General features: G+C 31.5%; 10 non-coding genes across 10 annotated transcripts; all 10 read left to right on the forward strand.

Moving 5' to 3' along the window:
• The first annotated feature begins 417 nt into the window (after positions 1–417).
• TRNAY-GUA (transfer RNA tyrosine (anticodon GUA)) lies at positions 418–487 on the forward strand. Its single transcript has one exon. It is a non-coding gene; the product is annotated as a tRNA-Tyr (tRNA).
• Positions 488–5757: 5270 nt separating this feature from the next.
• On the forward strand, positions 5758–5830 carry TRNAF-GAA (transfer RNA phenylalanine (anticodon GAA)). The gene has a single exon. It is a non-coding gene; the product is annotated as a tRNA-Phe (tRNA).
• Positions 5831–8640: 2810 nt separating this feature from the next.
• TRNAF-GAA (transfer RNA phenylalanine (anticodon GAA)) lies at positions 8641–8713 on the forward strand. The gene has a single exon. It is a non-coding gene; the product is annotated as a tRNA-Phe (tRNA).
• Positions 8714–10583: 1870 nt separating this feature from the next.
• On the forward strand, positions 10584–10656 carry TRNAF-GAA (transfer RNA phenylalanine (anticodon GAA)). The gene has a single exon. It is a non-coding gene; the product is annotated as a tRNA-Phe (tRNA).
• An 895-nt stretch (positions 10657–11551) lies between these two features.
• On the forward strand, positions 11552–11624 carry TRNAF-GAA (transfer RNA phenylalanine (anticodon GAA)). Its single transcript has one exon. It is a non-coding gene; the product is annotated as a tRNA-Phe (tRNA).
• A 1870-nt stretch (positions 11625–13494) lies between these two features.
• Positions 13495–13567, forward strand: TRNAF-GAA (transfer RNA phenylalanine (anticodon GAA)). Its single transcript has one exon. It is a non-coding gene; the product is annotated as a tRNA-Phe (tRNA).
• A 1381-nt stretch (positions 13568–14948) lies between these two features.
• TRNAF-GAA (transfer RNA phenylalanine (anticodon GAA)) lies at positions 14949–15021 on the forward strand. Its single transcript has one exon. It is a non-coding gene; the product is annotated as a tRNA-Phe (tRNA).
• A 2344-nt stretch (positions 15022–17365) lies between these two features.
• TRNAF-GAA (transfer RNA phenylalanine (anticodon GAA)) lies at positions 17366–17438 on the forward strand. The gene has a single exon. It is a non-coding gene; the product is annotated as a tRNA-Phe (tRNA).
• Positions 17439–23160: 5722 nt separating this feature from the next.
• TRNAF-GAA (transfer RNA phenylalanine (anticodon GAA)) lies at positions 23161–23233 on the forward strand. The gene has a single exon. It is a non-coding gene; the product is annotated as a tRNA-Phe (tRNA).
• Positions 23234–23659: 426 nt separating this feature from the next.
• Positions 23660–23732, forward strand: TRNAF-GAA (transfer RNA phenylalanine (anticodon GAA)). The gene has a single exon. It is a non-coding gene; the product is annotated as a tRNA-Phe (tRNA).
• The last annotated feature ends 1652 nt before the right edge of the window (positions 23733–25384 follow it).

Consider the following 25384-nt stretch of genomic DNA (forward strand, 5'->3'; position numbering starts at 1 on the left):
TCAGTATGTTTCAGTACCATTTTTCTTCTTTCCTTGAGCAGTTATCAGTTTTTAAGTATTTCAAATGTAAACAACATAATTTCTTAAAATAGTTGAGAATTCAGTTGTAACTTCTAAATGATGAGAATGTTTATTTAACAACACAGTGCATAAATACAGCTTAAATATTGTTTTCATGTTGTCCGTCATGCTACTCTATTATGAAAATTTGAAGTAATCTAACAATGTTTCCTGACCACAATTTGTTAAAACTTTTACTTAAATGTATAATTAAGGGTTATACAGTATAATATACATATTTTCTGTTCATTTCATGCAATCATGATGACAGAAAAATATTGATACTTAACCTTGTGTAACCATGCAAACATAGCTCAGTTGAGGTCTTAGTGACTTTTGCCATACACCGACCTTGATGAAATAGCTCAGTTGGGAGAGCGTTAGTCTGTAGATCTAAAGGTCCCTGGTTCGATCCCGGGTATCGGCATGTTTGAGTGCATTTTTCTTTTTTCCTTGAGTAGTGATCAGAATCTAATTATTTCAAATTTAAAAAAAGTAATTTCTTAACATAGTTGAGGATTCAGTAGTAACTTCTAAATGATGAGAATGTTTATTTAACAACATGGTGCATAAATACAGCTTAAGTATTGTTTTCATGTTGTAAGTCATGCTACTCTAACCATTATGAAAACTTATAGTAATCTAACAATGCTTCCTGACCACAATTTGTTAAAACTTTTACTTAAATGTATGATTAATTGTTTGTAATGGATATATTTACAGTATAAAACACAAATTTTCTTTTCATTTCATGCAATCATGATGACAGAAAAATATTGATACTAAACCTTGTGTAAGCATGGAAACATAGCTCAGTTGAGGTCTTAGTGACTTTTGCCATACACAGACTTTGCCGAAATAGATCAGTTGGGAGAGTGTTAGACTGAAGATCTAAAGGTCCTGGGTTTCAGCATGTTTGAGTACCTTTTTTCTTATTTCCTTGAGTAGTTATCAGTATTTAAGTATTTCAAATGTAAACAACTTCGTTTCTTAACATAGTTGAGTATTCTGTAGAAACTTCTAAATGATGAGAATGTTATTTAAAAAACACGGTGCATAAATACAGCTTAAATATTGTTTTCATGTTGTCCGTCATGCTACTCTATTATGAAAATTTTAAGTAAACAAACTGCTTCCTGACCACAATTTGTGAAAACTTTTACTTAAATGTACGATTAATGGTTTGTAATTTATATATTTACAGTATAAAACACATCTTTTCTCTTCATTTCATGCAATCATGATGACAGGAAAATATTGATACTTAACCTTGTGTAACCATGCAAACATAGCTCAGTTGAGGTCTTAGTGACTTTTGCCAAACACCGACCTTGCTGAAATAGCTCATTTGGGAGAGCGATATACTGAAGATCTAAATGTCCGTGGTTCGATCCCGGGTTTCGGCATGTTTGAGTTCTTTTTTTTTTTTCCCTTGAGTAGTGATCAGAATTTAATTATTTCAAATTTAAACAACATCATTTCTTTACATAGTTGAGTATTCAGTAGTAACTTCTAAATGATGAGAATGTTTATTTAACAACACGGTGCATAAATACAGCTTAAATATTGTTTTCATGTTGTCCATCATGCTACTCTATTATGAAAATTTGAAGTAATCTAACAATGCTTCCTGACCACAAATTGTTAAAACTTTTACTTAAATGTATGATTAAGGGTTTGTAATGGATACATTTACAGTATAAAACACATATTTTCTTTTCATTTCATGCAATCATGATGACAGAAAAATATTGATACTAAACCTTGTGTAAGCATGCAAACATAGCTCAGTTGAGGTCTTAGTGACTTTTGCCAAACACCGACCTTGCCGAAATAGCTCATTTGGGAGAGCGTTATACTGAAGATCTAAATGTCCGTGGTTCGATCCCGGGTTTCGGCATGTTTGAGTTCTTTTTTCTTTTTCCCTTGAGTAGTGATCAGAATTTAATTATTTTATATTTAAACAACATCATTTCTTAACATTTTTGAGTATTCAGTAGTAACTTCTAAATGACGAGAATGTTTATTTAACAGCATGGTGCATAAATACAGCTTAAATATTGTTTTCATGTTGTAAGTCATGCTACTCTAACTATTAGGAAAATTTGAAGTAATCTAACAATGCTTCCTGACAACAATTTGTTAAAACTTTTACTTAAATGTATGATTAAGGGTTTGTAATAGATATATTTACAGTATAAAACACCTATTTTCTTTTCATTTCATGCAATCATGATGACAGAAAAATATTGATACTAAACCTTGTGTAAGCATGCAAACATAGCTCAGTTGAGGTCTTAGTGACTTTTGCCATACACAGACTTTGCCGAAATAGCTCAGTTGGGAGAGCATTAGATTGAAGCTCTAAAGGACCCGGGTCTCAGCATGTTTGAGTACATTTTTTCTTTTTTCCTTGAGTAGTGATCAGAATTTAATTATTTCAAATTTAAACAACATCATTTCTTTACATAGTTGAGTATTCAATAGTAACTTCTAAATGATGAGAATGTTTATTTAACAACACGGTGCATAAATACAGCTTAAATATTGTTTTCATGTTGTAAGTCATGCTACTCTATTATGAAAATTTGAAGTAATCTAACAATGCTTCCTGACCACAATTTGTTAAAAATTTTACTTAAATGTATGATTAAGGGTTTGTAATGGATATATTTACAGCATAAAACACATAATTTCTTTTCATTTCATGCAATCATGATGACAGAAAAATATTGATACTAAACCTTGTGTAAGCATGCAAACATATCTCAGTTGAGGTCTTAGTGAATTTTGCCAAACACCGACCTTGCCGAAATAGCTCATTTGGGAGAGCGTTATACTGAAGATCTCAATGTCCTTGGTTCGATCCCGGGTTTCGGAATGTTTGAGTTCTTTTTTCTTTTTCCCTTGAGTAGTGATCAGTATTTAATTATTTCAAATATAAACAACATCATTTCTTAACATAGTTGAGTATTCAGTAGTATCTCCTAAATGATGAGAATGTTTATTTAACAACACGGTGCAAAAAAACAGCTTAAATATTGTTTTCATGTTGTCCGTCATGCTACTCTATTATGAAAATTTGAAGTAATCTAACAATGCTTAATGACCACAATTTGTTAAAACTTTTACATAAATGTATAATTAAGGGTTATACAGTATAAAACACATATTTTCTTTTCATTTCATGCAATCCTGATGGAAGAAAAATATTGATACTAAAGTTGTGTAACCATGCAAACATAGCTCAGTTGAGGTGTTAGTGACTTTTGCCATACACAGACTTTGCCGAAATAGCTCAGTTGGGAGAGCGTTAGACTGAAGATCTAAAGGTCCCGGGTTTCAGCATGTTTCAGTACCTTTTTTCTTCTTTCCTTGAGCAGTTATCAGTTTTTAAGTATTTCAAATGTAAACAACATCATTTCTTAAAATAGTTGAGTATTCAGTAGTAACTTCTAAATGATGAGAATGTTTATTTAACAACACGGTGCATAAATACAGCTTATATATTGTTTTCATGTTGTCCATCAAGCTACTCTATTCTGAAAATTTGAAGTAAACTAACTGCTTCCTTATCACAATTTGTTAAAACTTTTACTTAAATGTACGATTAAGGGTTTGTAATTTATATATTTACATTATAAAACACATCTTTTCTCTGCATTTCATGCAATCATGATGACAGAAAAATATTGATACTTAACCTTGTGTAACCATGCAAACATAGCTCAGTTGAGGTCTTAGTGACTTTTGCCTTACACCGACCTTGCTGAAATAGCTTATTTGGGAGAACGTTATACTGAAGATCTAAAGGTCCCTGGTTCGATCCCGGGTTTCGGCATGGTTGAGTGCTTTTTTCTTTTTTCCTTGAGTAGTGATCAGAATTTAATTATTTCAAATTTAAACAACATCATTTCTTAAAATAGTTGAGATTTCAGTAGTAACTTCTAAATGATGAGAATGTTTATTTAACAACACGGTGCATAAATACAGCTTAAAAATTGTTTTCATGTTGTCCGTCATGCTACTCTATTATGAAAATTTGAAGTAATCTAACAATGCTTCCTGACCACAATTTGATAAAACTTTTACTTAAATGTACGATTAAGGGTTTGTAATTTATATATTTACAGTATAAAACACATCTTTTCTCTTCATTTCATGCAATCATGATGACAGAAAAATATTGATACTTAACCTTGTGTAACCATGCAAACATAGCTCAGTTGAGGTCTTAGTGACTTTGCCATACACAGACTTTGCCGAAATAGCTCAGTTGGGAGAGCGTTAGACTGAAGATCTAAAGGTTCTGGGTTTCGGCATGTTTGAGTACGTTTTTTCTTTTTTCCTTGAGAAGTTATCAGTATTTAATTATTTCAAATATAAAAAACGTAATTTCTTAACAGAGTTGAGTATTCAGTAGTAAGTTCTAAATGATGAGAATGTTTATTTAACAACATGGTGCATAAATACAGCTTAAATATTGTTTTCATGTTGTAAGTCATGCTACTCTAACCATTATGAAAATTTGAAGTAATCTAACAATGCTTCCTGACCACAATTTGTTAAAACTTTTACTTAAATGTATAATTAAGGGTTATACAGTATAAAACACATATTTTCTTTTCATTTCATGCAATCATGGTGACAGAAAAATATTGATACTAAACCTTGTGTAAGCATGCAAACATAGCTCAGTTGAGGTCTTAGTGACTTTTGCCATACACAGACTTTGCCGAAATAGCTCAGTTGGGAGAGCATTAGACTGAAGATCTAAAGGTCCCGGGTCTCAGCATGTTTGAGTACATTTTTTCTTTTTTCCTTGAGTACTTATCATTATTTAATTATTTCAAATGTAAACAACATCATTTCTTAACATAGTTGAGTATTCAGTAGTATCTTCTAAATGATGAGAATGTTTATTTAACAACACGGTGCATAAATACAGCTTAAATATTGTTTTCATGTTGTCCATCATGCTACTCTATTATGAAAATTTGAAGTAATCTAACAATGCTTCCTGACCACAATTTGTTAAAACTTTTACTTAAATGTATGATTAAGGGTTTGTAATGGATATATTTACAGCATAAAACACATAATTTCTTTTCATTTCATGCAATCATGATGACAGAAAAATATTGATACTAAACCTTGTGTAAGCATGCAAACATAGCTCAGTTGAGGTCTTAGTGACTTTTGCCAAACACCGACGTTGCCGAAATAGCTCATTTGGGAGAGCGTTATACTGAAGATCTAAATGTCCGTGGTTCGATCCCGGGTTTCGGCATGTTTGAGTTCTTTTTTCTTTTTCCCTTGAGTAGTGATCAGTATTTAATTATTTCAAATATAAACAACATCATTTCTTAACATAGTTGAGTATTCAGTAGTATCTCCTAAATGATGAGAATGTTTATTTAACAACACGGTGCAAAAAAACAGCTTAAATATTGTTTTCATGTTGTCCGTCATGCTACTCTATTATGAAAATTTGAAGTAATCTAACAATGCTTAATGACCACAATTTGTTAAAACTTTTACATAAATGTATAATTAAGGGTTATACAGTATAAAACACATATTTTCTTTTCATTTCATGCAATCCTGATGGAAGAAAAATATTGATACTAAACCTTGTGTAACCATGCAAACATAGCTCAGTTGAGGTCTTAGTGACTTTTGCCATACACAGACTTTGCCAAAATAGCTCAGTTGGGAGAGCGTTAGACTGAAGATCTAAAGGTCCCTGGTTCGATCCCGGGTTTCGGCATGTTAGAGTGCATTTTTTCTTTTTTCCTTGAGTAGTTATCAGTATTTAATTATTTCAAATGTAATCAACATCATTTCTTAACATAGTTGAGTATTCAGTAGTAACTTCTAAATGACGAGAATGTTTATTTAACAACACGGTGCAAAAATACAGCTTAAATATTGTTTTCATGTTGTAAGTCATGCTACTCTGACTATAATGAAAATTTGAAGTAATCTAACAATGCTTCCTGACCACAATTTGTTAAAACTTTTACTTAAATGTATGATTCAGGGTTTGTAATGGATATATTTACAGTATAAAACACATATTTTCTTTTCATTTCATGCAATCATGATGACAGAAAAATATTGATACTAAACCTTGTGTAAGCATGCAAACATAGCTCAGTTGAGGTCTTAGTGACTTTTGCCATACACAGACTTTGCCGAAATAGCTCAGTTGGGAAAGAATTAGACTGAAGCTCTAAAGGACCCGGGTCTCAGCATGTTTGAGTACTTTTTTCTTTTTTCCTTGAGTAGTTTTCAGTATTTAATTATTTCAAATGTAAACAACATCATTTCTTAACATAGTTCAGTATTCAGTAGTATCTTCTAAATGATGAGAATGTTTATTTAACAACACGGTGCATAAATACAGCTTAAATATTGTTTTCATGTTGTCCATCATGCTACTCTATTATGAAAATTTGAAGCTTCCTGACCACAATTTGATAAAACTTTTACTTTAATGTACGATTAAGGGTTTGTAATTTATATATTTACAGTATAAAACACATCTTTTCTCTTAATTTCATGGAACCATGATGTCAGAGAAATATTGATACTTAACCTTGTGTATCCATGCAAAAATAGCTCAGTTGAGGTCTTAGTGACTTTTGCCATACACCAACCTTGCCGAAGTAGCTCAGTTGGGAGAGCGTTAGACTGAAGATCTAAAGGTCCCTGGTTCGATCCCGGGTTTCCACTTTTTAGAATGCATTTTTTCTTTTTTCCTTGAGTAGTGATCAGAATTTAATTATTTCAAATTTAAACAACATCATTTCTTAACATAGTTGAGTATTCAGTAGTAACTTCTAAATGATGAGAATGTTTATTTATCAACATGTTAAATAAATACAGCTTAAATATTGTTTTCATGTTGTAAGTCATGCTACTCTAACCATTATGAAAACTTGAAGTAATCTAACAATGCTTCCTGACCACAATTTGTTAAAAATTTTACTTAAATGTATGATTAATTGTTTGTAATGGATATATTTACAGTATAAAGCACAAATTTTCTTTTCATTTCATGCAATCATGATGACAGAAAAATATTGATACTAAACCTTGTGTAAGCATGCAAACATAGCTCAGTTGAGGTCTTAGTGACTTTTTGCCATACACAGACTTTGCCAAAATAACTCAGTTGGGAGAGTGTTAGACTGAAGATCTAAAGGTCCCGGGTTTCAGCATGTTTGAGTACCTTTTTTCTTATTTCCTTGAGTAGTTATCAGTTTTTAAGTATTTAAAATGTAAACAACATTGTTTCTTCAGTAGAAACTTCTAAATTATGAGAATGTTTATTTAACAACACGGTGCATAAATACAGCTTAAATATTGTTTTCATGTTGTCCGTCATGCTATTCTATTCTGAAAATTTGAAGTAAACAAACTGCTTCCAGACCACAATTTGTTAAAACATTTACTTAAATGTACGATTAATGGTTTGTAATTTATACATTTACAGTATAAAACACATCTTTTCTCTTCATTTCATGCAATCATGATGACAGAAAAATATTGATACTTAAACTTGTGTAACGATGCAAACATAGCTTAGTTGAGGTCTTAGTGACTTTTGCCAAACACCGACCTTGCTGAAATAGCTCATTTGGGAGAGCGTTAGACTGAAGATCTAAATGTCCGTGGTTCGATCCCGGGTTTCGGCATGTTTGAGTGCTTTTTTCTTTTTCCCTTGAGTAGTGATCAGAATTTAATTATTTCAAATTTAAACAACATCATTTCTTTACATGGTTGAGTATTCAGTAGTAACTTCTAAATGATGAGAATGTTTATTTAACAACACGGTGCATAAATACAGCTTAAATATTGTTTTCATGTTGTCCGTCATGCTACTCTATTATGAAAATTTGAAGTAATCTAACAATGCTTCCTGACCACAATTTGTTAAAACTTTTACTTAAATGTATAATTAAGGGTTCTACAGTATAATACACATATTTTCTTTTCATTTCATGCAATCATGATGACAGAAAAATATTGATACTAAACCTTGTGTAAGCATGCAAACATAGCTCAGTTGAGGTCTTAGTGACTTTTGCCATACACAGACTTTGCCGAAATAGCTCAGTTGGGAGAGCATTAGACTGAAGCTCTAAAGGACCCGGGTCTCAGCATGTTTGAGTACATTTTTTCTTTTTTCCTTGAGTAGTTATCAGTATTTAATTATTTCAAATGTAAACAATATCATTTCTTAACATAGTTGAGTATTCAGTAGTATCTTCTAATTGATGAGAATGTTTATTTAATAACACGGTGCATAAATACAGCTTAAATATTGTTTTCATGTTGTCCGTCATGCTACTCTATTATGAAAATTTGAAGCTTCCTGACCACAATTTGATAAAACTTTTAGTTAAATGTACGATTAAGGGTTTGTAATTTATCTATTTACAGTATAAAACACATCTTTTCTCTTCATTTCATGGAACCATGATGTCAGAAAAATATTGATACTTAACCTTGTGTAACCATGCAAAAATAGCTCAGTTGAGGTCTTAGTGACTTTTGCCATACACCGACCTTGCCGAAATAGCTCAGTTGGGAGAGCGTTAGACTGAAGATCTAAAGGTCCCTGGTTCGATCCCGGGTTTCGGCATGTTTTCGTGCATTTTTTCTTTTTTCCGTGAGTAGTGATCAGAATTTAATTATTTTATATTTAAACAACATCATTTCTTAACATTTTTGAGTATTCAGTAGTAACTTCTAAATGACGAGAATGTTTATTTAACAGCATGGTGCATAAATACAGCTTAAATATTGTTTTCATGTTGTAAGTCATGCTACTCTAACTATTAGGAAAATTTGAAGTAATCTAACAATGCTTCCTGACAACAATTTGTTAAAACTTTTACTTAAATGTATGATTAAGGGTTTATAATAGATATATTTACAGTATAAAACACCTATTTTCTTTTCATTTCATGCAATCATGATGACAGAAAAATATTGATACTAAACCTTGTGTAAGCATGCAAACATAGCTCAGTTGAGGTCTTAGTGACTTTTGCCATACACAGACTTTGCCGAAATAGCTCAGTTGGGAGAGCATTAGATTGAAGCTCTAAAGGACCCGGGTCTCAGCATGTTTGAGTACATTTTTTCTTTTTTCCTTGAGTAGTGATCAGAATTTAATTATTTCAAATTTAAACAACATCATTTCTTTACATAGTTGAGTATTCAGTAGTAACTTCTAAATGATGAGAATGTTTATTTAACAACACGGTGCATAAATACAGCTTAAATATTGTTTTCATGTTGTCCATCATGCTACTCTATTATGAAAATTTGAAGTAATCTAACAATGCTTCCTGACCACAATTTGTTAAAACTTTTACTTAAATGTATGATTAAGGGTTTGTAATGGTTATATTTACAGCATAAAACACATAATTTCTTTTCATTTCATGCAATCATGATGACAGAAAAATATTGATACTAAACCTTTTGTAAGCATGCAAACATAGCTCAGTTGAGGTCTTAGTGACTTTTGCCAAACACCGACCTTTCCGAAATAGCTCATTTGGGAGAGCGTTATACTGAAGATCTAAATGTCCGTGGTTCGATCCCGGGTTTCGGCATGTTTGAGTTCTTTTTTCTTTTTCCCTTCAGTAGTGATCAGTATTTAATTATTTCAAATATAAACAACATCATTTCTTAACATAGTTGAGTATTCAGTAGTATCTCCTAAATGATGAGAATGTTTATTTAACAACACGGTGCAAAAAAACAGCTTAAATATTGTTTTCATGTTGTCCGTCATGCTACTCTATTATGAAAATTTGAAGTAATCTAACAATGCTTAATGACCACAATTTGTTAAAACTTTTACATAAATGTATAATTAAGGGTTATACAGTATAAAACACATATTTTCTTTTCATTTCATGCAATCCTGATGGAAGAAAAATATTGATACTAAACCTTGTGTAACCATGCAAACATAGCTCAGTTGAGGTCTTAGTGACTTTTGCCATACACAGACTTTGCCAAAATAGCTCAGTTGGGAGAGCGTTAGACTGAAGATCTAAAGGTCCCTGGTTTCAGCATGTTTTAGTAACTTTTTTCTTCTTTCCTTGAGCAATTATCAGTTTTTAAGTATTTCAAATGTAAACAACATTGTTTCTTAACATAGTTGAGTATTCAGTAGTAACTTCTAAATGATGAGAATGTTTATTTAACAACACGGTGCCTAAATACAGCTTAAACATTGTTTTCATGTTGTCCATCATGCTACTCTATTATGAAAATTTGAAGTAAACTAACTGCTTCCTGACCACAATTTGTTAAAACTTTTACTTAAATGTACGATTAAGGGTTTGTAATTTATATATTTACAGTATAAAACACATCTTTTCTCTTCATTTCATGCAATCATGATGACAGAAAAATATTGATACTTAACCTTGTGTAACCAAGCAAACATAGCTCAGTTGAGGTCTTAGTGACTTTTACCATACACAGACTTTGCAGAAATAGCTCAGTTGGGAGAGCGTTAGACTGAAGATCTAAAGGTCCCTGGTTCGATCCCGGGTTTCGGCATGTTAGAGTGCATTTTTTCTTTTTTCCTTGAGTAGTGATCAGAATTTAATTATTTCAACTTTAAACAACATCATTTCTTAACATAGTTGAGTATTCAGTAGTAACTTCTAAATGATGAGAATGTTTAATTAACAACACGGTGCATAAATACAGCTTAAATATTGTTTTCATGTTGTAAGTCATGCTACTCTAACTATTATGAAAATTTGAAGTAATCTAACAATGCTTCCTTACCACAATTTGTTAAAACTTTTACTTAAATGTATGATTAAGGGTTTGTAATGGATATATTTACAGTATAAAACACATATTTTCTTTCATTTCATGCAATCATGATGACGGAAAAATATTGATACAAAACCTTCTGTAAGCATGCAAACATAGCTCAGTTGAGGTCTTAGTGACTTTTGCCATACACAGACTTTGCCGAAATAGCTCAGTTGGGAGAGCATTAGACTGAAGCTCTAAAGGACCCGGGTCTCAGCATGTTTGAGTACATTTTTTCTTTTTTCCTTGAGTAGTTATCAGTATTTAATTATTTCAGATGTAAACAATATCATTTCTTAACATAGTTGAGTATTCAGTAGTATCTTCTAATTGATGAGAATGTTTATTTAATAACACGGTGCATAAATACAGCTTAAATATTGTTTTCATGTTGTCCGTCATGCTACTCTATTATGAAAATTTGAAGCTTCCTGACCACAATTTGATAAAACTTTTACTTAAATGTACGATTAAGGGTTTGTAATTTATCTATTTACAGTATAAAACACATCTTTTCTCTTCATTTCATGGAACCATGATGTCAGAAAAATATTGATACTTAACCTTGTGTAACCATGCAAAAATAGCTCAGTTGAGGTCTTAGTGACTTTTGCCATACACCGACCTTGCCGAAATAGCTCAGTTGGGAGAGCGTTAGACTGAAGATCTAAAGGTCCCTGGTTCGATCCCAGGTTTCGGCATGTTTTCGTGCATTTTTTCTTTTTTCCGTGAGTAGTGATCAGAATTTAATTATTTTATATTTAAACAACATCATTTCTTAACATTTTTGAGTATTCAGTAGTAACTTCTAAATGACGAGAATGTTTATTTAACAGCATGGTGCATAAATACAGCTTAAATATTGTTTTCATGTTGTAAGTCATGCTACTCTAACTATTAGGAAAATTTGAAGTAATCTAACAATGCTTCCTGACAACAATTTGTTAAAACTTTTACTTAAATGTATGATTAAGGGTTTGTAATAGATATATTTACAGTATAAAACACCTATTTTCTTTTCATTTCATGCAATCATGATGACAGAAAAATATTGATACTAAACCTTGTGTAAGCATGCAAACATAGCTCAGTTGAGGTCTTAGTGACTTTTGCCATACACAGAATTTGCCGAAATAGCTCAGTTGGGAGAGCATTAGATTGAAGCTCTAAAGGACCCGGGTCTCAGCATGTTTGAGTACATTTTTTCTTTTTTCCTTGAGTAGTGATCAGAATTTAATTATTTCAAATTTAAACAACATCATTTCTTTACATAGTTGAGTATTCAGTAGTAACTTCTAAATGATGAGAATGTTTATTTAACAACACGGTGCATAAATACAGCTTAAATATTGTTTTCATGTTGTCCATCATGCTACTCTATTATGAAAATTTGAAGTAATCTAACAATGCTTCCTGACCACAATTTGTTAAAACTTTTACTTAAATGTATGATTAAGGGTTTGTAATGGATATATTTACAGCATAAAACACATAATTTCTTTTCATTTCATGCAATCATGATGACAGAAAAATATTGATACTAAACCTTTTGTAAGCATGCAAACATAGCTCAGTTGAGGTCTTAGTGACTTTTGCCAAACACCGACCTTTCCAAAATAGCTCATTTGGGAGAGCGTTATACTGAAGATCTAAATGTCCGTGGTTCGATCCCGGGTTTCGGCATGTTTGAGTTCTTTTTTCTTTTTCCCTTGAGTAGTGATCAGTATTTAATTATTTCAAATATAAACAACATCATTTCTTAACATAGTTGAGTATTCAGTAGTATCTCCTAAATGATGAGAATGTTTATTTAACAACACGGTGCAAAAAAACAGCTTAAATATTGTTTTCATGTTGTCCGTCATGCTACTCTATTATGAAAATTTGAAGTAATCTAACAATGCTTAATGACCACAATTTGTTAAAACTTTTACATAAATGTATAATTAAGGGTTATACAGTATAAAACACATATTTTCTTTTCATTTCATGCAATCCTGATGGAAGAAAAATATTGATACTAAACCTTGTGTAACCATGCAAACATAGCTCAGTTGAGGTCTTAGTGACTTTTGCCATACACAGACTTTGCCAAAATAGCTCAGTTGGGAGAGCGTTAGACTGAAGATCTAAAGGTCCCTGGTTTCAGCATGTTTTAGTAACTTTTTTCTTCTTTCCTTGAGCAATTATCAGTTTTTAAGTATTTCAAATGTAAACAACATTGTTTCTTAACATAGTTGAGTATTCAGTAGTAACTTCTAAATGATGAGAATGTTTATTTAACAACACGGTGCCTAAATACAGCTTAAACATTGTTTTCATGTTGTCCATCATGCTACTCTATTATGAAAATTTGAAGTAAACTAACTGCTTCCTGACCACAATTTGTTAAAACTTTTACTTAAATGTACGATTAAGGGTTTGTAATTTATATATTTACAGTATAAAACACATCTTTTCTCTTCATTTCATGCAATCATGATGACAGAAAAATATTGATACTTAACCTTGTGTAACCAAGCAAACATAGCTCAGTTGAGGTCTTAGTGACTTTTACCATACACAGACTTTGCCGAAATAGCTCAGTTGGGAGAGCGTTAGACTGAAGATCTAAAGGTCCCTGGTTCGATCCCGGGTTTCGACATGTTAGAGTGCATTTTTTCTTTTTTCCTTGAGTAGTGATCAGAATTTAATTATTTCAACTTTAAACAACATCATTTCTTAACATAGTTGAGTATTCAGTAGTAACTTCTAAATGATGAGAATGTTTAATTAACAACACGGTGCATAAATACAGCTTAAATATTGTTTTCATGTTGTAAGTCATGCTACTCTAACTATTATGAAAATTTGAAGTAATCTAACAATGCTTCCTTACCACAATTTGTTAAAACTTTTACTTAAATGTATGATTAAGGGTTTGTAATGGATATATTTACAGTATAAAACACATATTTTCTTTCATTTCATGCAATCATGATGACGGAAAAATATTGATACAAAACCTTCTGTAAGCATGCAAACATAGCTCAGTTGAGGTCTTAGTGACATTTGCCATACACAGACTTTACCGAAATAGCTCAGTTGGGAGAGCATTAAACTGAAGATCTAAAGGTCACTGGTCTCAGCATGTTAGAGTGCATTTTTTCTTTTTTCCTTGAGTAGTGATCAGAATTTAATTATTTCAACTTTAAACAACATCATTTCTTAACATAGTTGAGTATTCAGTAGTAACTTCTAAATGATGAGAATGTTTAATTAACAACACGGTGCATAAATACAGCTTAAATATTGTTTTCATGTTGTAAGTCATGCTACTCTAACTATTATGAAAATTTGAAGTAATCTAACAATGCTTCCTTACCACAATTTGTTAAAACTTTTACTTAAATGTATGATTAAGGGTTTGTAATGGATATATTTACAGTATAAAACACATATTTTCTTTCATTTCATGCAATCATGATGACGGAAAAATATTGATACAAAACCTTCTGTAAGCATGCAAACATAGCTCAGTTGAGGTCTTAGTGACTTTTGCCATACACAGACTTTGCCGAAATAGCTCAGTTGGGAGAGCATTAGACTGAAGCTCTAAAGGACCCGGGTCTCAGCATGTTTGAGTACATTTTTTCTTTTTTCCTTGAGTAGTTATCAGTATTTAATTATTTCAGATGTAAACAATATCATTTCTTAACATAGTTGAGTATTCAGTAGTATCTTCTAATTGATGAGAATGTTTATTTAATAACACGGTGCATAAATACAGCTTAAATATTGTTTTCATGTTGTCCGTCATGCTACTCTATTATGAAAATTTGAAGCTTCCTGACCACAATTTGATAAAACTTTTACTTAAATGTACGATTAAGGGTTTGTAATTTATCTATTTACAGTATAAAACACATCTTTTCTCTTCATTTCATGGAACCATGATATCAGAAAAATATTGATACTTAACCTTGTGTAACCATGCAAAAATAGCTCAGTTGAGGTCTTAGTGACTTTTGCCATACACCGACCTTGCCGAAATAGCTCAGTTGGGAGAGCGTTAGACTGAAGATCTAAAGGTCCCTGGTTCGATCCCGGGTTTCGGCATGTTTTCGTGCATTTTTTCTTTTTTCCGTGAGTAGTGATCAGAATTTAATTATTTTATATTTAAACAACATCATTTCTTAACATTTTTGAGTATTCAGTAGTAACTTCTAAATGACGAGAATGTTTATTTAACAGCATGGTGCATAAATACAGCTTAAATATTGTTTTCATGTTGTAAGTCATGCTACTCTAACTATTAGGAAAATTTGAAGTAATCTAACAATGCTTCCTGACAACAATTTGTTAAAACTTTTACTTAAATGTATGATTAAGGGTTTGTAATAGATATATTTACAGTATAAAACACCTATTTTCTTTTCATTTCATGCAATCATGATGACAGAAAAATATTGATACTAAACCTTGTGTAAGCATGCAAACATAGCTCAGTTGAGGTCTTAGTGACTTTTGCCATACACAGAATTTGCCGAAATAGCTCAGTTGGGAGAGCATTAGATTGAAGCTCTAAAGGACCCGGGTCTCAGCATGTTTGAGTACATTTTTTCTTTTTCCTTGAGTAGTGATCAGAATTTAATTATTTCAAATTTAAACAACATCATTTCTTTACATAGTTGAGTATTCAGTAGTAACTTCTAAATGATGAGAATGTTTATTTAACAACACGGTGCATAAATACAGCTTAAATATTGTTTTCATGTTGTCCATCATGCTACTCTATTATGAAAATTTGAAGTAATCTAACAATGCTTCCTGACCACAATTTGTTAAAACTTTTACTTAAATGTATGATTAAGGGTTTGTAATGGATATATTTACAGCATAAAACACATAATTTCTTTTCATTTCATGCAATCATGATGACAGAAAAATATTGATACTAAACCTTTTGTAAGCATGCATACATAGCTCAGTTGAGGTCTTAGTGACTTTTGCCAAACACCGACCTTTCCGAAATAGCTCATTTGGGAGAGCGTTATACTGAAGATCTAAATGTCCGTGGTTCGATCCCGGGTTTCGGCATGTTTGAGTTCTTTTTTCTTTTTCCCTTGAGTAGTGATCAGTATTTAATTATTTCAAATATAAACAACATCATTTCTTAACATAGTTGAGTATTCAGTAGTATCTCCTAAATGATGAGAATGTTTATTTAACAACACGGTGCAAAAAAACAGCTTAAATATTGTTTTCATGTTGTCCGTCATGCTACTCTATTATGAAAATTTGAAGTAATCTAACAATGCTTAATGACCACAATTTGTTAAAACTTTTACATAAATGTATAATTAAGGGTTATACAGTATAAAACACATATTTTCTTTTCATTTCATGCAATCCTGATGGAAGAAAAATATTGATACTAAACCTTGTGTAACCATGCAAACATAGCTCAGTTGAGGTCTTAGTGACTTTTGCCATACACAGACTTTGCCAAAATAGCTCAGTTGGGAGAGCGTTAGACTGAAGATCTAAAGGTCCCTGGTTTCAGCATGTTTTAGTAACTTTTTTCTTCTTTCCTTGAGTAGTTATCAGTTTTTAAGTATTTCAAATGTAAACAACATTGTTTCTTAACATAGTTGAGTATTCAGTAGTAACTTCTAAATGACGAGAATGTTTATTTAACAACACGGTGCAAAAATACAGCTTAAATATTGTTTTCATGTTGTAAGTCATGCTACTCTGACTATAATGAAAATTTGAAGTAATCTAACAATGCTTCCTGACCACAATTTGTTAAAACTTTTACTTAAATGTATGATTCAGGGTTTGTAATGGATATATTTACAGTATAAAACACATATTTTCTTTTCATTTCATGCAATCATGATGACAGAAAAATATTGATACTAAACCTTGGGTAAGCATGCAAACATAGCTCAGTTGAGGTCTTAGTGACTTTTGCCATACACAGACTTTGCCGAAATAGCTCAGTTGGGAAAGCATTAGACTGAAGCTCTAAAGGACCCGGGTCTCAGCATGTTTGAGTACTTTTTTCTTTTTTCCTTGAGTAGTTATCAGTATTTAATTATTTCAAATGTAAACAACATCATTTCTTAACATAGTTGAGTATTCAGTAGTATCTTCTAAATGATGAGAATGTTTATTTAACAACACGGTGCATAAATACAGCTTAAATATTGTTTTCATGTTGTCCGTCATGCTACTCTATTATGAAAATTTGAAGCTTCCTGACCACAATTTGATAAAACTTTTACTTTAACGTATGATTAAGGGTTTGTAATTTATATATTTACAGTATAAAACACATCTTTTCTCTTCATTTCATGGAACCATGATGTCAGAAAAATATTGATACTTAACCTTGTGTATCCATGCAAAAATAGCTCAGTTGAGGTCTTAGTGACTTTTGCCATACACCGACCTTGCCGAAGTAGCTCAGTTGGGAGAGCGTTAGACTGAAGATCTAAAGGTCCCTGGTTCGATCCCGGGTTTCGGCATGTTAGAATGCATTTTTTCTTTTTTCCTTGAGTAGTGATCAGAATTTAATTATTTCAAATTTAAACAACATCATTTCTTAACATAGTTGAGTATTCAGTAGTAACTTCTAAATGATGAGAATGTTTATTTAACAACATGGTGAATAAATACAGCTTAAATATTGTTTTCATGTTGTAAGTCATGCTACTCTAACCATTATGAAAACTTGAAGTAATCTAACAATGCTTCCTGACCACAATTTGTTACAAATTTTACTTAAATGTATGATTAATTGTTTGTAATGGATATATTTACAGTATAAAGCACAAATTTTCTTTTCATTTCATGCAATCATGATGACAGAAAAATATTGATACTAAACCTTGTGTAAGCATGCAAACATAGCTCAGTTTAGGTCTTAGTGACTTTTTGCCATACACAGACTTTGCCAAAATAACTCAGTTGGGAGAGTGTTAGACTGAAGATCTAAAGGTCCCGGGTTTCAGCATGTTTGAGTACCTTTTTTCTTATTTCCTTGAGTAGTTATCAGTTTTTAAGTATTTAAAATGTAAACAACATCGTTTCTTCAGTAGAAACTTCTAAATTATGAGAATGTTTATTTAACAACACGGTGCATAAATACAGCTTAAATATTGTTTTCATGTTGTCTGTCATGCTATTCTATTATGAAAATTTGAAGTAAACAAACTGCTTCCAGACCACAATTTGTTAAAACATTTACTTAAATGTACGATTAATGGTTTGTAATTTATACATTTACAGTATAAAACACATCTTTTCTCTTCATTTCATGCAATCATGATGACAGAAAAATATTGATACTAAACCTTGTGTAAGCATGCAAACATAGCTCAGTTGAGGTCTTAGTGACTTTTGCCATACACAGACTTTGCCGAAATAGCTCAGTTGGGAGAGCATTAGACTGAAGATCTAAAGGTCCCGGGTCTCAGCATGTTTGAGTACATTTTTTCTTTTTTCCTTGAGTATTTATCAGTATTTAATTATTTCAAATGTAAACAACATCATTTCTTAACATAGTTGAGTATTCAGTAGTATCTTCTAAATGATGAGAATGTTTATTTAATAACACAGTGCATAAATACAGCTTAAATATTGTTTTCATGTTGTCCGTCATGCTACTCTATTATGAAAATTTTAAGTAATCTATCAATGCTTCCTGACCACAAATTGATAAAACTTTTACTTAAACGTATGATTAAGGGTTTGTATTTTATATATTTACAGTATAAAACACATCTTTTCTCTTCATTTCATGCAACCATGATGTCAGAAAAATATTGATACTTAACCTTGTGTAACCATGCAAAAATAGCTCAGTTGAGGTCTTAGTGACTTTTGCAATACACCGACCTTGCTGAAATAGCTCAGTTGGGAGAGCATTAGACTGAAGATCTAAAGGTCCCTGATTCGATCCCGGGTTTCGGCATGTTTGCGTGCATTTTTTCTTTTTTCCGTGAGTAGTGATCTGAATTTAATTATTTTATATTTAAACAACATCATTTCTTAACATTTTTGTGTATTCAGTAGTAACTTCTAAATGACGAGAATGTTTATTTAACAGCATGGTGCATAAATACAGCTTAAATATTGTTTTCATGTTGTAAGTCATGCTACTCTAACTATTAGGAAAATTTGAAGTAATCTAACAATGCTTCCTGACCACAATTTGTTAAAACTTTTACTTAAATGTATGATTAAGGGTTTGTAATAGATATATTTACAGTATAAAACACCTATTTTCTTTTCATTTCATGCAATCATGATGACAGAAAAATATTGATACTAAACCTTGTGTAAGCATGCAACCATAGCTCAGTTGAGGTCTTAGTGACTTTTGCCATACACAGACTTTGCCGAAATAGCTCAGTTGGGAGAGCATTAGACTGAAGCTCTAAAGGACCCGGGTCTCAGCATGTTTGAGTACATTTTTTCTTTTTTCCTTGAGTAGTTATCAGTATTTAATTATTTCAAATGTAAACAACATCATTTCTTAACATAGTTGAGTATTCAGTAGTATCTTCTAAATGATGAGAATGTTTATTTAATAACACTGTGCATAAATACAGCTTAAATATTGTTTTCATGTTGTCCGTCATGCTACTCTATTATGAAAATTTGAAGCTTCCTGACCACAATTTGATAAAACTTTTACTTAAATGTATGATTAAGGGTTTGTAATTTATATATTTACAGTATAAAACACATCTTTTTTCTTCATTTCATTGAACCATGATGTCAGAAAAATATTGATACTTAACCTTGTGTAACCATGCAAAAATAGCTCAGTTGAGGTCTTAGTGACTTTTGCAATACACTGACCTTGCCAAAATAGCTCAGTTGGGAGAGCGTTAGACTGAAGCTCTAAAGGTCCCTGGTTCGATCCCGAGTTTCAGCATGTTAGAGTGCATTTTTTCTTTTTCCTTGAGTAGTGATCAGAATTTAATTATTTCAAATGTAAACAACATCATTTTTTAACATAGTTGAGTATTCAGTAGTAACTTCTAAATGATGAGAATGTTTAATTAACAACACGGTGCATAAAATACAGCTTAAATATTGTTTTCATGTTGTAAGTCATGCTACTCTAACTATTATGAAAATTTGAAGTAATCTAACAATGCTTCCTGACCACAATTTGCTAAACCTTTAACTTAAATGTATGATTAATGGTTTGTAATGGATATATTTACAGTATAAAACACATATTTTCTTTTCATTTCATGCAATCATGATGACAGAAAAATATTAATACTAAACCTTGTGTAACCATGCAAACATTGCTCAGTTGAGGTCTTAGTGACTTTTGCCATACACAGACTTTGCTGAAATAGCTCAGTTGGGAGAGCGTTAGACTGAAGATCTAAAGGTCCCGGGTTTCAACATGTTTGAGTACCTTTTTTCTTATTTCCTTGAGTAGTTATCAGTATTTAAGTATTTCATATGTAAACAACATCGTTTCTTAACATTGTTGAGTATTCAGTAGTAACTTCTAAATGATGAGAATGTTTATTTAACAACACTGTGCATAAATACAGCTTAAATATTGTTTTCATGTTGTCCGTCATGCTACTCTATTATGAAAATTTTAAGTAATCTAACAATGCTTCCTGACCACAATTTGTTAAAACTATTACTTAAATGTATAATTAAGGGTTATACAGTATAATATACATATTTTCTTTTCATTTCATGCAATCATGATGACAGAAAAATATTGATACTAAACCTTGTGTAACCATGCAAACATAGCTCAGTTGAGGTGTCAGTGACTTTTGCCATACATAGACTTTGCCGAAATAGCTCAGTTGGGAGAGCGTTAGACTGAAGATCTAAAGGTCCCGGGTTTCAGCATGTTTCAGTACCTTTTTTCTTCTTTCCTTGAGCAGTTATCAGTTTTTAAGTATTTCAAATGTAAACAACATCATTTCTTAAAATAGTTGAGTATTCAGTAGTAACTTCTAAATGATGAGAATGTTTATTTAACAACACGGTGCATAAATACAGCTTAAATATTGTTTTCATGTTGTCCATCAAGCTACTCTATTATGAAAATTTGAAGTAAACTAACTGCTTCCTTACCACAATTTGTTAAAACTTTTACTTAAATGTACGATTAAGGGTTTGTAATTTATATATTTACATTATAAAACACATCTTTTCTCTGCATTTCATGCAATCATGATGACAGAAAAATATTGATACTTAACCTTGTGTAACCATGCAAACATAGCTCAGTTGAGGTCTTAGTGACTTTTGCCTTACACCGACCTTGCTGAAATAGCTCATTTGGGAGAACGTTAGACTGAAGATCTAAAGGTCCTTGGTTCAATCCCTGGTTTCGGCATGGTTGAGTGCTTTTTTCTTTTTTCCTTGAGTAGTGATCAGAATTTAATTATTTCAAATTTAAACAACATCATTTCTTAACATAGTTGAGTATTCAGTAGTAACTTCTAAATGATGAGAATGTTTATTTAACAACACGGTGCATAAATACAGCTTAAATATTGTTTTCATGTTGTCCATCAAGCTACTCTATTATGAAAATTTGAAGTAAACTAACTGCTTCCTTACCACAATTTGTTAAAACTTTTACTTAAATGTACGATTAAGGGTTTGTAATTTATATATTTACATTATAAAACACATCTTTTCTCTGCATTTCATGCAATCATGATGACAGAAAAATATTGATACTTAACCTTGTGTAACCATGCAAACATAGCTCAGTTGAGGTCTTAGTGACTTTTGCCTTACACCGACCTTGCTGAAATAGCTCATTTGGGAGAACGTTAGACTGAAGATCTAAAGGTCCTTGGTTCAATCCCTGGTTTCGGCATGGTTGAGTGCTTTTTTCTTTTTTCCTTGAGTAGTGATCAGAATTTAATTATTTCAAATTTAAACAACATCATTTCTTAACATAGTTGAGTATTCAGTATTAACTTCTAAATGATGAGAATGTTTATTTAACAACACGGTGCATAAATACAGCTTAAATATTGTTTTCATGTTGTCCGTCATGCTACTCTATTATGAAAATTTGAAGTAATCTAACAATGCTTCCTGACCACAATTTGATAAAACTTTTACTTAAATGTACGATTAAGGGTTTGTAATTTATATATTTACAGTATAAAACACATCTTTTCTCTTCATTTCATGCAATCATGATGACAGAAAAATAGTGATACTTAACCTTGTGTAACCATGCAAACATAGCTCAGTTGAGGTCTTAGTGACTTTTGCCATACACAGACTTTGCCGAAATAGCTCAGTTGGGAGAGCGTTAGACTGAAGATCTAAAAGTTCTTGGTTTCAGCATGTTTGAGTACGTTTTTTCTTTTTTCCTTGAGAAGTTATCAGTATTTAATTATTTCAAATTTAAAAAACGTAATTTCTTAAGAGAGTTGAGTATTCAGTAGTAAGTTCTAAATGATGAGAATGTTTATTTAACAACATGGTGCATAAATACAGCTTAAATATTGTTTTCATGTTGTAAGTCATGCTACTCTAACCATTATGAAAATTTGAAGTAATCTATCAATGCTTCCTGACCACAATTTGTTAAAACTTTTACTTAAATGTATAATTAAGGGTTATACAGTATAATACACATATTTTCTTTTCATTTCATGCAATCATGATGACAGAAAAATATTGATACTAAACCTTGTGTAAGCATGCAAACATAGCTCAGTTGATGTCTTAGTGACTTTTGCCATACACAGACTTTGCCGAAATAGCTCAGTTGGGAGAGCATTAGACTGAAGCTCTAAAGGACCCGGGTCTCAGCATGTTTGAGTACATTTTTTCTTTTTTCCTTGAGTAGTTATCAGTATTTAATTATTTCAAATGTAAACAATATCATTTCTTAACATAGTTGAGTATTCAGTAGTATCTTCTAATTGATGAGAATGTTTATTTAATAACACGGTGCATAAATACAGCTTAAATATTGTTTTCATGTTGTCCGTCATGCTACTCTATTATGAAAATTTGAAGCTTCCTGACCACAATTTGATAAAACTTTTACTTAAATGTACGATTAAGGGTTTGTAATTTATCTATTTACAGTATTAAACACATCTTTTCTCTTCATTTCATGGAACCATGATGTCAGAAAAATATTGATACTTAACCTTGTGTAACCATGCAAAAATAGCTCAGTTGAGGTCTTAGTGACTTTTGCCATAAACCGACCTTGCCGAAATAGCTCAGTTGGGAGAGCGTTAGACTGAAGATCTAAAGGTCCCTGGTTCGATCCCGGGTTTCGGCATGTTGGAGTGCAATTTTTCTTTTTTCCTTGAGTAGTGATCAGAATTTAATTATTTCAAATTTAATCAACATCATTTCTTAACATAGTTGAGTATTCAGTAGTAACTTCTAAATGATGAGAATGATTAAATAACAACACGGTGCATAAATACAGCTTAAATATTGTTTTCATGTTGTAAGTCATGCTACTCTAACTATTATGAAAATTTGAAGTAATCTAACAATGCTTCCTGACCACAATTTGCTAAAACTTTTACTTAAATGTATGATTAAGGGTTTGTAATGGATATATTTACAGTATAAAACACATATTTTCTTTTCATTTCATGCAATCCTGATGGAAGAAAAATATTGATACTAAACCTTGTGTAACCATGCAAACATAGCTCAGTTGAGGTCTTAGTGACTTTTGTCATACACAGACTTTGCCAAAATAGCTCAGTTGGGAGAGCATTAGACTGAAGATCTAAACGTCCCTGGTTCGATCCCGGGTTTCGGCATGTTAGAGTGCATTTTTTCTTTTTTCCTTGAGTAGTTATCAGTATTTAATTATTTCAAATGTAATCAACATCATTTCTTAACATAGTTGAGTATTCAGTAGTAACTTCTAAATGACGAGAATGTTTATTTAACAACACGGTGCAAAAATACAGCTTAAATATTGTTTTCATGTTGTAAGTCATGCTACTCTGACTATAATGAAAATTTGAAGTAATCTAACAATGCTTCCTGACCACAATTTGTTAAAACTTTTACTTAAATGTATGATTCAGGGTTTGTAATGGATATATTTACAGTATAAAACACATATTTTCTTTTCATTTCATGCAATCATGATGACAGAAAAATATTGATACTAAACCTTGTGTAAGCATGCAAACATAGCTCAGTTGAGGTCTTAGTGACTTTTGCCATACACAGACTTTGCCAAAATAGCTCAGTTGGGAAAGCATTAGACTGAAGCTCTAAAGGACCCGGGTCTCAGCATGTTTGAGTACTTTTTTCTTTTTTCCTTGAGTAGTTTTCAGTATTTAATTATTTCAAATGTAAACAACATCATTTCTTAACATAGTTGAGTATTCAGTAGTATCTTCTAAATGATGAGAATGTTTATTTAACAACACGGTGCATAAATACAGCTTAAATATTGTTTTCATATAGTCCGTCATGCTACTCTATTATGAAAATTTGAAGCTTCCTGACCACAATTTGATAAAACTTTTACTTTAATGTACGATTAAGGGTTTGTAATTTATATATTTACAGTATAAAACACATCTTTTCTCTTCATTTCATGGAACCATGATGTCAGAAAAATATTGATACTTAACCTTGTGTATCCATGCAAAAATAGCTCAGTTGAGGTCTTAGTGACTTTTGCCATACACCGACCTTGTCGAAGTAGCTCAGTTGGGAGAGCGTTAGACTGAAGATCTAAAGGTCCCTGGTTCGATCCTGGGTTTCCGCATGTTAGAATGCATTTTTTCTTTTTTCCTTGAGTAGTGATCAGAATTTAATTATTTCAAATTTAAACAACATCATTTCTTAACATAGTTGAGTATTCAGTAGTAACTTCTAAATGATGAGAATGTTTATTTAACAACATGGTGAATAAATACAGCTTAAATATTGTTTTCATGTTGTAAGTCATGCTACTCTAACCATTATGAAAACTTGAAGTAATCTAACAATGCTTCCTGACCACAATTTGTTAAAAATTTTACTTAAATGTATGATTAATTGTTTGTAATGGATATATTTACAGTATAAAGCACAAATTTTCTTTTCATTTCATGCAATCATGATGACAGAAAAATATTGATACTAAACCTTGTGTAAGCATGCAAACATAGCTCAGTTGAGGTCTTAGTGACTTTTTGCCATACACAGACTTTGCCAAAATAACTCAGTTGGGAGAGTGTTAGACTGAATATCTAAAGGTCCCGGGTTTCAGCTTGTTTGAGTACCTTTTTTCTTATTTCCTTGAGTAGTTATCAGTTTTTAAGTATTTAAAATGTAAACAACATCGTTTCTTCAGTAGAAACTTCTAAATTATGAGAATTTTTATTTAACAACACGGTGCATAAATACAGCTTAAATATTGTTTTCATGTTGTCCGTCATGCTATTCTATTCTGAAAATTTGAAGTAAA

Source organism: Taudactylus pleione, unplaced genomic scaffold, assembly GCF_031769625.1.
Source record: "Taudactylus pleione unplaced genomic scaffold, aTauple2 ptg001929l, whole genome shotgun sequence".
In the NCBI taxonomy this organism is placed as follows: Eukaryota; Metazoa; Chordata; class Amphibia; order Anura; family Myobatrachidae; genus Taudactylus; species Taudactylus pleione.